The sequence below is a fragment of the Anomalospiza imberbis genome, chromosome 17 (genome assembly GCF_031753505.1).
Source record: "Anomalospiza imberbis isolate Cuckoo-Finch-1a 21T00152 chromosome 17, ASM3175350v1, whole genome shotgun sequence".
Lineage (NCBI taxonomy): Eukaryota > Metazoa > Chordata > Aves > Passeriformes > Viduidae > Anomalospiza > Anomalospiza imberbis.
In genome coordinates this window covers 1,769,810-1,784,650 of record NC_089697.1, presented here as the reverse complement: position 1 = coordinate 1,784,650, position 14,841 = coordinate 1,769,810, and the positions used below count along the sequence as shown (strand labels likewise).

Here is a 14,841-nt window from a genome sequence, read left to right as displayed (position 1 = left end):
CAAAGCTTAACCAAGTTACAGTTTTATTCTAAACAGACCTTTGTGCCCATCCTAATGAATTCTTTCCTTACCATAAATTAATTTACCTGCATGGCCACGTCTGGGCAGTGTTACCAGCCTCAGCAGGCAGGGCACAGAGCTGGAACCCAGGGTCACAAAAGGAGTCTGGGGAAGAGCCAGGAGCTGCTCCTGAATCCCTTGAATTTTTGGCTGGTACAGTAAAGGCCAGTGCTGTCACCCAGCCACGGTCCTGCTGCCCACTAATTAGTTTTGTTGTCAGCATTTTGCCAGTGGAAGGAGGCAGCCAGGTGCCTCTGGATTAGCCAGGGTGTGAAAAATGGCTTTCCAGCTGGCCTGGTGACCTTCTGACAGCAGGAGAGAATTCACAGGCAGAAGATGGAGACGTCAGGATATAAAATTAGGGGTGATGGGGAGCTGTGTCTGCCCCTTGAAGTGAAACAGGAAAACCTATCCCTGCTCCCATCCTGGCCTGGGATGTGGTTTAGGGTTTCCTGTCTCTTACAGAAGATGCTCCTGTTTGCCTCCTGCAAGGCACATCCTGCTCCCAGCCAGAGGCTTCTGCAGCAGGAGAGAGGTGGGAGCAGAGCCAGCTCCCAGCACACTCCCTGAGCAGCATCCTGGCCCAAAAGCTGGGTCAGGAAAAGTGGCTGATGTGCTCAGTGGCTAAAGAAACCCAGCCCAAGGTGGGATGAGCAGAGAAGTGATAATTGAAGAATCTGAGCAGCCTGCCCATGGCAGGGAATTGGAACAAGATGATCTTCAAGGTTCCTTCCAACCCAAACCACACCGGGATTCTGTGGGTATGGATCCAGGAAAACAGGACATTTAAAGATCAGTTAAGACTGAAGCCAAACTGAGGTATTGCTTACAATGAAAAGCTGGGAGTTTGCATCAGAATACAGGAGCAGGGCTTTGACAAAACAGGCAGTTAATTAAAGTGCACCAATTAAACGAGGTTCCTCCCTATTTTGTCTGCCATGGGAGGAAGGTCAAAAAAGGTACTTGTTAGAAAAATAGATTTAAATAAATCCAGGATGTTACAGGCAACATCTGGAGAAGCACAGAGGGCAGAGACCTCTGCTCTGGTGCTTCAGGCTCTTTTCCTGGAGGAACACTCACACTTCCAGCTGAGCCACTCTGCCTTTGGCATGAACTCAAATGGTTTGGTTATTCCAGGATTCTTGCCAGTCTCTCCCAGTATCTCCCAGTGCTCAGGGGTCAGGCTCATCCCCTGGTTTAATGCCCAGGAGAGGCTGGGGCACAATCAGATCCAAGCCCTCAGCTCCCATGGAAAGCTGGAGAAGTTCTCGGTGTGAGGACACATGTGAGGATTCTGATTTGGAGCTTCTTCAGAAGGAAAAGCCTCAGCTGTGGGAGCTGTTCTGGGCAGGCTTGAGCCAACTGAGCTGCCTTGAATGGCATGGAGACTCCCCAGCAGCCCAAAAGATGAGCTCCAGGATTCCCTTTCCTTAGAACAAGGACCATAACACATCCGTAAACTCTCCTGGCTCTTTAACTCTGCTCCCTGCAGGTCCTCTGAAACCCTCAGGATCAAAGTGATTTATCACATCTCTCTTCCAGGCATGGGGCATGGACAGAGGGGCTGGGAGATCTGAGGGAAAGCAGAAACCTCCTCCCACCTGCCTCGGCTCGCAAGGCACACCTCAGCACCTTGGTGTCACTTGGTCAGGGACAGGCCCCAGGGAATGGCTGGAGCTGTGTCAGGGGAGGTTTAGGCTGGATATCAGGACAGCTCTGGTCTCCTGAACCTTGGCTGTGCTGATGATTTTCCCCTCTCCATCCTCCGCACCAGCACCAGCCCTGCCCCACAATTTCAGGGACCATCACTGGGACCGTTCCAGGAGCCATTCTCGTCCTTTCAAACCCCTTGGCTTCCCTGAGGTGTCATTTGTTTTCACCCATTTCAAAAGTCAATTTTGCAGAGAAGTTTGAGGGGAGAGAGGAAGAGAGAACCCAAATGAGCAGGAGTTTCCAAGTTGCACCACCTGATTCTGAGACACGCTGCTCTGTCAGCCCTTTTTATGCACGTCCAGAGCCAGTGCCATCTCACACCTGCTCCACACTTGTTTTTAAAGGACACATCATTATAATAGGCACTGCAAAGATGGATCTGTATCCCCAGTTAAATGGCATTTTTTGTCCTTTCATTTCCTGCCCCAGTTGAGGAGCAAATCCTTGGAGAGCAAGCTCTTTAACGAAGTAGGAGGTGCCTGTGAAACTAAAGCAGATCTTGTTTGCTAGAAGAAAATCAGTGCTGGTGTTTCCAGAGCACTGGGCTTGTGTGTGATGTCCTGGGAGGGTTTCAGGTGAGTGGAAGTGCTGCTGTCAGGATCCCAGGTCAGATGGGAGAGCCTTCCATGTTGGACAGCTCCTGCTCAGAGCTGACCTTCACTGTGACTCTTCCCTTTTCCTGGAGTCCCCAGCTGATCCCGGAGTCAGCCCTGGGAAGGGAGAGGCCCTGGCCCCATGTGTCCATCCTGCAGGGCCTTTTGGCTGAGCAGGAAGGGCACTTTTTGGAAATGCCCCAAAAACCCCATCTGGTGGCAGATCCCCTGCCCTCAGCAGCCAGCAGTGGGGACGGAATTGTGGCTTTTGGGAAGCGAGGAGGTGTTTTGGTCAGGGGCTCCATCCCCAGGTGAGCAGGGGTGCAGGTGTGCTGCTGGGGTGGCACTGGCTGTGGTCTGAGCCTGGTGGCACCAGGGACACCACACTCCAGCCCCACAGCCGTGCTGGGCACGCTCCCTTTGCTGCTCCATCCGCAGCCCAGCGTGTGCAGCCCCTGCCCCGAGGACAAGTGGTGGCTTTTGAAGGGTCTGTGATGTATCTTGGTCAGAATCTGCGCTGCTCCATCCCCTCTCCCCTCCCCCTGCTCCCCCACAATGCCATCAGCCCTGTGATTTATTGTCCTTTGTGCGTTTCGTTGGCTCTTGGAGAGCTTCTGTTTAATTTTTATGCCCGTTATCATTCAGGGAGAGAAGGGAAAGGCTTGGGGAGCCCAGAGTGGAAATAAAGCAGCACATTTTAGTGCAGTTACTTTGTTCAAAAGATGCTGTGTTTTGGCAGAGCACTTGCCTCCATTCTCCTTCACTTTTGTGAAGTGGGTTGAAGTGATTCTACAAAAATCATGGGATGGGGCACTCGATGGATCAGCTCCAGCCTTGCAAGGGCTGGGCTCAGCTGCTTTTGCTGCCTGAGTTCCATAGGACTGGAATAGTAAAGGGGAATTCAATGACAGAGCAGGGAATGGCCTTAAACTGAAGGAGGGTAGATTTAGATTAGAGAATAGGAAGGAACCCATCCCTGTGAGGGTGGGCAGGCCCTGGCACAGGTGCCCAGAGCAGCTGTGGCTGCCCCTGGATCCCTGGCAGTGCCCACGGCCAGGCTGGATGGGGCTGGAGCAGCCTGGGACAGTGGAAGGTGGCCTTTTGCAGCTCCCTTGATTTCACTCTTGGTGAGGTTTTTCTGGCACCTCTTTTCTCCTTCCACTCCAGGTTATCAGTCAACTTCTGAGACCTCACTCAGGTTTAATTTAACATCCCTGGGGACACAAAGAGCTGAGCATCCATGCTCTGCACCCTTCCCTGTGAGGAGCATCCCTGGACACCCTGTCTGGACCAACTTCACTGTGCCAGGAGCTCAGCCAGAGGGTGCTGAGGGTGACCCAGCCAAAAAATCACTTGTAAAAGTCCTACAGTTTCCACTTCTGAATCCTGGTTATGTCCCCAGCTGGCACATCTCTCATGCTGGGCAGGTCAGCCAGGTATCTTAGCCATGGCAGGAAAAGGAAAGCACCTTAATTTAAAGTTCCAGGAAGATCTCAGGGGATGTAGAGGAACTGACTTAAAGCAGAATGTTTTAATTCCATCAAGGAATAGTTTCAAGTTGCCCTAACCCAAAGTAAAATCTTCAGTTTCAAAAGCACATTTTCCAGATATTAAATAAATAAATGAACAAAATTATGAAAAAGTTTTACTGTGGGATATTTCACTTCGAAGAAACTCTGGTTTTTCCCTGAGCCATCATGACCAAAAATTCCTGCCCGCCTCTATCCTTGTCCTCTGCTAGCATGATGGAGCACTTTTGGTGGGATTTCTGGTGCCTGAGGCAGCCCAAACCACCCCCCCAGTGCTCAGCCCTGGGAACACAACCACCTCTGTCTGCTCTGCTTCCAGCTCCCTGCTAAGCAGCTCAGAGTCTTAGCTCAGCAAGTGCCGGCTCTGATCCTTGCAGACAGCAGCAGCTTTGCTTCCCAGCACTGCACACCCTCCCAGAAAGTCGTGGATTATCTGCTTACCCTCCTCCATGTCCTGGTTCCTGCAGGGTGAAGAAGCACAGAGAGGAGCTGCGCCTGCTCCCGCTGCGGGCACGGGGACAGCGACAGAGCCCAAGTGCCCAGCCAGCCCTGGTGAGTGACTCTGCCTGTGCTCCTGGGTGTGGTGGGTGGGAGAGAGCCCTGTGATTCCCTGTGATTCCCAGAGCACTGGGATTTGGGGCAGCAGCCACCTGGCAGGAGAGGAGCTGTACAGAACCTTGGTTTTGGGGCAGTCTGAGGATTCCTCCCTTGGAGCCTGCTGGGAGAGGCTGACGTCCCCTCACCCTGGCCTCGTGTGAGGATTCAGGGAGTCAGAGGTTGGTGGGTTTGCTGAGAACCTGCCCCTGTCCCCTGTGCTACTGGTGATGGCGTTGGGTCACTTTAACCCCAGGCAGGTGGTGGAGTCACCATCCCTGGAGGTGTTCAGGGAAGGTCTGGATGGGGCACTCAGTGCCATGGTCTGGTTGACAAGGTGGTGTTGGGTCAGAGGTTGGACTCAGTGATCTCAAAGGTCTTTCCCAGCCTAATTCTGTGGTTCTTTCAGTCTGTGATTGCTCTGGACACGGGTTTGGGCATGTTTGCTTTTCAGATTCATTGCCTGCGTTGCTCCTAGAAGTTCTGTTTGCAGTTTGTTGTGGTGAGGTGAAAAGGAGTGTGAGCTGGGAGTAACCTGGAGGTGAACTCTGCTGCTGGCTCTGCTGGGCTCATCCCAGAGCAAGGGCGTGCAGGGAGAGGCAGCTGGAGATGCCTTGAGAGGCAGATCTGGAGCAGAGACTAGACAGAGCTAAATGGACAAAACAGGTGTTTATTGAAATGCCTTAAAAGGATTCACCTTGGGCAGCACCAGAGCCTGGCCAGGGCTGCACCCAGGCTGAATCTAAGATGGATCCTGGTCACGGGTTTTACACTTTTATCAGTTTTGGTTCATCTACATATTGGGTTCAATTGTCCAATTGCAGCTCCAGGTCATGAAGCCTCAGCCCCCTGCCTTGCCCCCTTCTCTTTGCATTGTTTGTGCTTTTTGGGTAAAGGCTGTCCTTGATTCTCCAGCTGGGAAGGGATTGTTTTGTCCAACTACCCTGTGAAGAGAACCTGCTAACGCCTAACAGGAAGTTTCAGAGTTAACACCAGGCAGCAGAGACCTTGGGAAATATCAAAGCTGAAAGCCAAGGCATCAGTGGCTGTGCTTGGGGCAGGCAGGGTGCAGAGCTGCTGTGTGGGGCTGGGGACCAGGGCTGGCTCACACCTCTGCTGCTGGCTCTGACTGGCACTTGGGCTGGGAGGAAACATTCCCGTGATATTTCCTTCTTGGGGCTGTGTTTGTCAGTGCTTAGGTCAGGACAGAGGAGTTCCCCCTCCCCGAAGGGTACAGGGGTGTCCTCGGGCCACATTTTAGGAAGTTTAACATCCCCCACACCTAGCTTGGGCAGGGTGCTGAGCTGAAATCACCTCTGTGTGAAGCAGAGGCTTTATGGATGGATGGGAAAGGATTTAGGGATCAGGTGCAGCATGACCTAAGGGTTGGGAAATGCTGGCCTGGGAATGGCTGTGCCTGTTGGAAACTTGCTGTGCTTCCTGAGCCATGAGGTGAGGGAGCGCTGGAGCTGGGAGCTTCCTTGTGGTAAGAATGGCTTAGCAGGACTTCAGGGGAGTAAAACCTGGAGTTTGCTTCAGCAGAGGGTGGAGATTTCAGGGTGTCCTTGTTCTGTGCTCTACTCTTGGCAGGAAGATGCAGCAGTGTGGTTTTCAGCAGTGGATTTTCTCTTCCAGTTCCTGGGCAGATGGATGAAAGCAGAAATTACGGATTAGCGGAGTGAGTTGGAAAGGGACCTTAAAAACCATCCAGTGCCACCCCCTGCCTTGGGCAGGGACACCTTCCACCTTCCCAGGCTGCTCCAGCCTGTGGGCACTTCCAGGGATGGGGTCCTCAGTTTCCAATTCAGCAGGGTTTGCAGAACTTAGGTTTTAATTGGTATCACAGTTGGAGTTTTCCTTTGGATATTGCATAGAAGAGAGAAAAAATAAATGATCAGATAAAGCTTCTTAGCACAGAAGGTAGGAGCTGTGCTGCTGTGTGATGGACCCCTGGAGATACCACATACAGTAAATAAGGATCTTATTTGGAAATCTAATCCAGGAAACTCCAAATAACAGCAGGGAAAAGATTCACCTGAACTTCTTCAAATCAAAATGAGGCAGTTGAAGGAGAAAGGGAACTTGGGTTTGATCAGATTTGTCTATAACCGTTTTCTGTTCCAGCTTAGTGTACCTGCCCATGGTGGTAGTGAGGATATTTTGACACAAAATATTCTGGCACACGGAGAGTTTGAACAAATGACCTGACTAAAACCCCTGTTCTGTATGGCAAAGACAGGTACTGTAGCCTAATTCCACACACCAGGATTTAACTCAGCAAATGAAACTGTGAGGTTCAGCAGCATTGAAGAAATCCATGGATTTTTACTATTGAAGACATTTTTACAAAGAATACTGCCAGAAATTTTTTCCAAGTTTTGGTTTGGCTGTTGGCATATTCAGTAGAGTTTTGAAGTGTGGATCCTTCTTTTTTTACAAGGTATATACAGTAAGTGGAGGGAATTGTCTTTTATCCAGCAAGTTCTTCCCTTCCTCAGGACTCCTGAGCCCCTGAGCACTGCTGGCTGATCATTTGCTCTTTCATTTTTCACTTCTCCCTGCACTTACTGGTGGCACACAGAATAAAGGTAGATTCCAGAAGGAGCTGCAGAGCTCCCTGTTCCTTGGGAGATATTTCAGTGGGGAAATATCTGTCATTCAGGCAGTTAGAGAAGAACACAGAGAGTGACTGGAGAACAGGGAAGGCTGATGAAAATGCCCATGATTCCAGGAATGCAGGGAAAGTGTTGGAAATAGCTGTTCCTTAGTCCATCCTTACAGGGCTGGGAGTGCCCCATAGTGAGAGGACGAGGAGGAGCAGCCTTAGGTGGCTCAGGAAAAAAGGCATGGCTGAAATTTTCTGTGTGTCTCAGAAAAGCCCGGGCTGGAGGGGCCGGCAGGGCTCTGAGCACAGCTATTCCAGGCTCTAATCACCTGCTCAGGTCCTTATCAGCTCGGGCAGTTCTGTCTGGCCAGGATTAGGGGGGCCCTTTAAGCTACGATTTGTGGTGACCTTCTTAGCACCCCCTGGGCCAAGGAAGGAAGGAAGGGATGGAACAGCTTCTTAATTTAGAGAGCACCGGGTCAGGAGGAGGCTGCAGATCCTGGAGCCTGGTGGGGGCAGGAGCTGGGAAGGGCTGCAGTGTCCAGGGCAGAGGAGCCTGTGGGATGGGACCCTCACAGGGCTCCTGGTTGAGCCTAAAAAAGCCAAACTCTAGGACTGAGTTCCTCTCTGTGCCTGAGGTGCCTCTGTCAGGGAGTGGGTGGTTGGATCACTCAGGTGGGAACTCATTCCAGAGGCTCCACAGGAGTTGTGACCCATCAGAAACCAGGCTGAGGAGGGCACAAGCAGAAATTCCCCTCCAAAAGCACTCTTCCCAATCTTGATCTGCTGTAAAAAAAAAATTCAAAGACACAAACAAAGTTTTGAAGTTACAGCTCATGTTCTGAGTAGGCTCCTGGGGAGGATTGCCCTTGTCTGTGCTGGGAATGATCTCATGGCACATGCAGTTCTTGGGAGAGGCTGGCTGGAGCATGTGGGGCTTCTGGGATGGTGGAAGGTGGCCCAGTTCCCCAGGGTCTGGAGGAGGTTTGGCTGGAGCAGGCTCACTCCTGTCCCATGGGAGTGGGCTGTGGAGCCTCCTGGCAAAGGCAGGCTGAGAGGAGAGCTCTCCTCACACAGAGCCCAGTCCCTGACCACTCTGCAGGGAAGCAGAGGAGTTTTGGGATGCTCTTGGCACACAGTCTGTAGTGAAAGCAAAGCACGGAATCCCAGAAAGCCTTGGTTTGGAAAGGACCTTAAATCCCCTCCAGTGCCACCTCTGCCATGGCAGGGACACCTTCCACCATCCCAGGGTGCTCCAGGCCCTGTCCAGCCTGGCCTGGGACACCTGCAGCATGAGGGGTTGTTTTGGTTGAGGATGATCAGGGGACATGTAGTGTTTGCACACAGCAGGAGTGGGGTCTGCAGGCTCAGCCCCTGGGGGCGTGCAGCTCTGAAGTTCCCAGGGATGGAGCCATCCCCTCCCTGAGCCCCAGGTGCCTGGGGCAGCTGGGCTGGGCTGGCTGGGAGTGGGGACCCAGGCAGGCCCAGCCAGGATCAGGTTTTGCAGGACAGCCAAGCCCTGACACACCATTCTTGATGCTGGAGCCTTCAGAGATGGACACTGCGGGGGAGAGGGAAGATGAGCTGCTAATTAACCCTTGAAAAACCCCCTCATGGCTTTGTCCCTGGGCTTGCATGGGCTTTTAAATAACCAAATTAACTGCCTGGAACTCTCATCTCTGCCAAGGCATTGGAGAGGTGCCAAGTGATGCAGGACAGGACCACTGGTGCAGTCTGGGGCTGGAAGGTTGTGTGGCTGGAATCTGGGAAGAGCAGAGTATTGGGTGTTATTTAAGGGCTGTAAGGCTGAACAGAAAATCAGCAGAATCATGTTTGATCCCTGAAACACGAGTTCCCACAGCAAACATGACCCAGTGCATTGCACCACGCCTGCTTTGGGATGTAAAACCTGGAGCAGCCACAGAAACTCGAGCACATGGAGCTGTTAACCTGTACATTCAGGCAAAACTCCCATGCTCCAAGAAAGCCATGGGTTAAAAACTCCCATGCCCCAAGAAAGCCATGGGTTAAAAACTCCCATGCCCCAAGAAAGCCATGGGTTAAAAACTCCCATGCCCCAAGAAAGCCATGGGTTAAAAACTCCCATGCCCCAAGAAAGCCACGGGTTAAAAACTCCCATGCCCCAAGAAAGCCACGGGTTAAAAACTCCCATGCCCCAAGAAAGCCACGGGTTAAAAACTCCCATGCCCCAAGAAAGCCACGGGTTAAAAACTCCCATGCCCCAAGAAAGCCATGGGTTAAAAACTCCCATGCCCCAAGAAAGCCATGGGTTAAAAAGCACCTTCTTAAGCCAGTGATTCATCTCTAGAGCTGAGCTGGTTTTCTGTGATCAACCCAAATGTTTGATTCTTTTAAGAGCTGAGCAAGTGATTCTTAATGAACACTCAGTTTTCTGCAAATCTTGATCTTACTGAAATACGATGGCAATTTAAATTACCTGACTGGGGGATTTTTGTTTTTCCTTTTTCATTCCTGGATTTCATTTTCAAAGTCATCTGTTTCTCAGAACCTCTCAAAAATTGGAGTTTAATTCAGATTAGGTAGTGCATGAATGGAAAATGTAAAATCTTTTCCCAGGTAACTGCTTGTGCAAACACCAGACAGATGATGGCACAAGTCCCTTCTTCTGCTGTGGCTCTGCTCAAACTTTGGGTGAAAATATTGGCAGAATGTCCTCTCCTGACTGGGTGCAGCTTTGTGGCTGCATTCCTCAGTTCTGGAGCTGGAATGTGAGTCAGAAAGGAGGGAGTCAAGGGGGTGCCTTAAAATGAAAGTACAAAAATAGATCTCCCTGCACCTCTTTTCTCAGCTTCCCCTTACAAGGCTGCACTGACGTGTGCTGGATGGGATATGATGGCTTCTGGCCTTGGCAGATGCATCAAATGTCACATTTAAGGGTTTTTTAAGGGGACAAATAAGGGTTAGCAAGAAATGCAGAAAAGATAAAGAGTGAGGTGGCCACAGTCCTTCATCTATAGAAATCCAGGCCGGAGGTTTGCTTCCAGCTCAGCCTGAACTGGAGATTTCAGGAAACAAGCCAAAGTTCCTTATTTTGCCATTTCATCATCAAATGTGCTGCTTCCCTGAGGCACTGACCTCTCACAGGCAGTGCTGTGACAAAAGATGTGGTGAAGCAAAAGGGACCCTGTGGTGCCTGGAGAGGCTGGGCTGTGCCATCCGGAGCGTGGGAGATGGTGCCTCCCCCCCTGTGCTTGTGAAGAGCTCTCTGACTTAGGGTGTTGGGTTTTTTTCTGCTAAAATCCTTTATTTTTGGTTTCTTCCTGAGGGTGGAGGTTCCATTGGACAGGCAGGGTCAGTGAGGCTCACCTTGGGATGTGCTGGGCAAGCTTGGAGGGCTGATGTGGGTCCCCAGCTTTCCTCTGGTGGGTGAACTCTGCAGAGATTCCCCAGGGAATGGGCACATCCCCAAACCTGCCAGGGCTCCAGGAGCGTTGGGACAGCGCTGCCAGGGGTGCCCAGGGTGGGGCTGTTGGGTTGTCTGTGCAGGGATGGGGCTGGGCTGGGTGATCCTGGGGGTCCCTCCCAGCTCAGGACATTCCAGATTCTTTGGGACAAACACTTGATCGTGGGCTGTTCCTACCCCCTTCCCAGGAGAGAGACACAAAGGGACCGTGGCAGCCTTGGTCTCTTGCCTGTTTTTCCTGTTGCACTGGGGGAAAGCCTTGTAACCAAACCTTGTTTCATCCCCCCACATCTTTGCCTGGGCTTGCTGTGCTGTGGGGAGCCAGGAGATCTGTACTCCGTTCACCTCCCATGGAGTACCTCCTCAGAGAACCCTGGAGTCATCACAGTTGGAAAGGACCTCCAAGATCAAGTCCAACCCTTAACCCAGCACTGCCAAGACCATCACTAACCATGTCCCCAAGTGCCACATCCACATGTTTTTTGGCTACTTCCATGGATGGTGACTCCACCACTGCCCTGAGCAGCTTCTTCTGATGCCTGACCACCCTCTGAATGGAGACATTTTCCCCAATATCCAATCTGAATCCCCCCTGGCACAACTTGAGGCCATTGCCTCTTGTCCTGTCCCTTGTTCCCTGGGAGCAGAACCCAGAGTTGTGGAGAGCCAGAAGAAATCCCTCCTTTTCCCCTCTCTTCATATCACAGCTTCCCTGAGCCTTTAGGGGTGGGGTGCAGGGAACCATCCCTTGGCTTCCCACAGTTCTGCTCCAAAGCCAAGGAGAAGCTGGTCAGGGCAGGGAGAGGTTTGTGGGCCACTGAGCTTTCTCTGATAATGTTAATTATCCATCATTTCTTGCCCTACTTTCCCTACAAGCCTTCCCTGCCTGCTCAGTGTCTGCTGGGACTCAGGAAAGTCCTTGTGCTTCTTCTGGGCTGGTGGTCAGCCCCACAGAGATGTTCTGAATCTGTTCCTTGTCCAACTTTGCCTGTCACTGTCTGTGCCTTGATCTTCCTTGTACCCCTCCTGCTAGATCCAAAAATCTGCTGCATTCTTGCATTCTTTATTTTTTTTGCCATTTTCTTGTCATAGCTCTGAATGCCTTTATTATTCCTTCTTCCCTCCTCTGGCAGAGGTGTCTCTGCTTATAATCTCCTTAGCACTGAGGCAGCCTGTTCATTTCAAAGAAAGCTGCATTAAAGGCAGGTGTGAGCCAGACTTGTCCGATTCTTTCTTTTCCCCTGTGGCTTGAAGGACCTGAAAATATTCCTGTAATCATCTCACAGAATCCCAGAATGGTTTAGGTTGGAAGGGAGCTTAAAGCTCCTCTGGCTGTACCTCTTCCATGGGCAGGGACACCTTCCACTGTCCCAGGTGATGCAGGGAATGACTGCAGGGCTTTGGGCTGACCCCATACAGCCCCTGGGTGATGGGCATGGGACACAAATGGGACTTGAGGCAAGTTCTGCTCCCCCCATGCTCCAGTGAGGTGCCTGAGCTGTTCTCTCCCCAGCCAGCCCTTCTCCAGCTCTGGCTCTCCCAGCTCATGGCACCACCGTGTTCAGAGTGGAGCAGCTCCCATGTCCAAGGGCTCAGGCCTGGAGGGAAGCAGGGTGTCCCCCAGTGCACTCAGCCCTGTTGAGTGCCCCAGCAGGGATGTGGCTGTGAGTCTGTGCTTGTCCTGCAGCCTCACCCACACCCAGCCCGTCCCAGCAGCCTGCAGAAGGCAGCGGGATGCATCCACCCCACGCATGGGCTGAGCTGGGCTGCAGCAGCCAGGATGCTGCTCAGGAGCTGGGGGATGGCTGCAGGGATGGCTGCAGGGAGCCTGGGGTGCATTTGGGAGAGCCCTGGGGGCAGCCAGCTCCATCCTGCCCCGCTCACGCCTTCCCTGTGTCTGTGCAAACAGCCCTGGGGCACACCCAGGGCAGTGCCCCACCTGCAGCAGCACCCTGTCCCTCGTGGGGCACAGGGGCAGGGGATGGCAGCAGGCAGCAGGGGGGACTCAACATCCTGCTGCATTTTGGCTACAAAAGCCAAGGAGTGAAGTTTGCTATGCCAGCACCTCCTTCTGGAGGAGACTTCTTTTTTCCTCTGATGCTTTCCTGCTTCTCAGGGTCTGGAAATGTGTCTGTGTTGTTTACCTGATCCTCCCATGTGGTCACAGCCTTTAGAGCCTCTGCCTTGGCTCCCATTACACTTCCCAAAGCCTCTTCATTGCCTGGCTCCTCTAATCCTTCCAGGAGCACCCATGTTTTATGCCTTGGTTATGCCTCCTTTCCTTTTAATTAATTTTTCACAGTGCCTTGCTCGTCCCTGTTGCCCTTTTTTATTTAATTTATTGCTCACTAGCCATCACAACACCTGGGCAAGCCTTTCATTTATCTTTTTTCTGTGTCCCTTGCACCCCCTCTGTCCTCTCCCATTATTGATTTCTCCAGTTTGATTTCACCCTGTGCTTGCCAGCATCATCTCCCACCCTTCCCTCCCACTCAGAATTGCTTGGATGAGTTTTCTCCCCATTCTTGACCTTGCTGCATTGTAATTCCTGGCCCAACAAGGCTGGGATTGCTGCTTGTTGGATCCCCTCCCTTGCTTGGGCTTGGCTTCCCCCCAAGATGTCTCAAAATCACCTCTGGGCAATTCCCATCCCGTGGCTGTGATGAGGAAACAGCTCCTTTCCCAGGGAGTCTCATCCAGGGGCTGATGGCCATCACCTGGAGCAGCTGCTGTGCTGAGCTCCCTGCAGGCAGGGAGGTGTCCCAGGGACAGGGATGGGCTTTGCTTGGTTCCAGCTCTGAACAAGGAGGGAAGTCTGTGCCCCCGGCAGCTCTGCATTCCTGCCATTATCCTGGAGATGAGGATGTGCAGCTGGAGCTGCCCTGGGGAGCCCTGGCTGCTCCCAGCCCAGCTCTCCTGCTGCTCTGAAGCTTTTTCCTGGTCTGCATTTAAACACTGAGGAAATTGTGGAAGGAAAGAGGGAACAAATGACTTTCCTTCTGTCTTTTAGCTGCCCTGTGGCTGCCACAGCCCAGCTTCCCAGAGCTCAGACAAAGAGGGAACCCCCGCTTTGCTCCATGGCGGTGAGGATTGAGGACTTTTATTTGCCACCATAAATGGTCCATTTACTTACAGAGCAGTCCCTGCCATTACCACGATGGCTTTGGAAAGCACATTACTGCAGTTATTCAGGTTATTTTGTCATCTGTGGCCATGTGATTTGCAAGCTGAGCCCAAAAGTGGGAAAGGGGTCAGAGGGATGGGACCCATATGTTTGTTAAAAACAAACAGCAAGGCAAGATCATGAGCTATTACCTGCTCCCCTGTAGAACAGGCACAAAACACAGCAGGCTGAGGCTCAAAAGAGTGGGTATCTACATAGTTCCCTGTTCCTGCTAAAAAATACTTTGGTTAGAGCTGTGCTCATAGATGGGATTTCCATTTTCCTGGGATCTCGTGTAGCTGAGCTGCTTCTGCCTGATGGAGGAGCAGGGTGTATGAAATGTGGGGCTGAAACTGGCTCTGGCAATGGATGTGGTTGGATATATCATGTCCTTTGGGTATCAGGGAAAGGCTCTTCCCCAGAGGGTGCTGGCACTGCCCAGGCTCCCCAGGGGATGGGCACGGCCCCGGGGCTGCCAGAGCTCCAGGAGTGTTGGGACAGCGCTGCCAGGAGTGCCCAGGGTGGGGCTGTTGGGTGTCTGTGCAGGGATGGGGCTGGGCTGGGTGATCCTGGGGGTCCCTCCCAGCTCAGGACATTCCATGATTCTATCATTCATTCCACCTGCTGACTCCCAGGACATCAGACTGGTAACCCTTGAGTGTAACAGCCCAGGGATATATGGCAAGCACATTTCTCTCTCTCACAGGATTTTTCATAGAGGTGCACAGAGAGAAAGAAAGAGAAAACAATTTCTATTTCTGCTCCTTGTTTTTCCCATGTGGAATGTGTTTGGAGAATTGTTCACCTGGGGTGATTGCTTGGTTGGATTCTGCTGAGGATTGTGTGAGCTGATGGCCAATCCAACCCACCTGTGGCTGGACTCTCAGAGAGGGTCACGAGTTGTGAGGGAGTTAGATATGGTAGTTAGAAAAGCAGGTTTGTAGTTTTAGTATCTCCTTTAAATAGTATATTAATGTATTATAGCATAGTTATAATAAAGAAATCATTCAGCCTTCTGAACTGCAGTCAGACATCATTTCTTCCCACCGGGTTCACCTACATTTTACAATAGGGATGTTATCACCATATGGCAAATGAGGAGCTACAACAGGCACTGCATGGGTCATGTGGAGCTTAGA

The 14,841-nt window shown here is 51.8% G+C and overlaps 1 protein-coding gene across 5 annotated transcripts in view; it reads left to right on the top strand.

Moving 5' to 3' along the window:
• Nucleotides 1-14,841, top strand: part of RALY (RALY heterogeneous nuclear ribonucleoprotein) — a 127,786-nt gene that overhangs the window by 38,110 nt on the left and 74,835 nt on the right. For 4 of the 5 annotated variants that reach the window (XM_068207470.1, XM_068207469.1, XM_068207468.1 and 1 more), the window contains exon 2: nucleotides 4,363-4,447. The exons of the other annotated variant lie outside the window; for it this stretch is intronic. The gene's annotated coding sequence lies outside the window, so the exon portion shown is untranslated. The remainder of the gene's footprint in view (nucleotides 1-4,362; nucleotides 4,448-14,841) is intronic. 5 annotated transcript variants of the gene reach the window in all.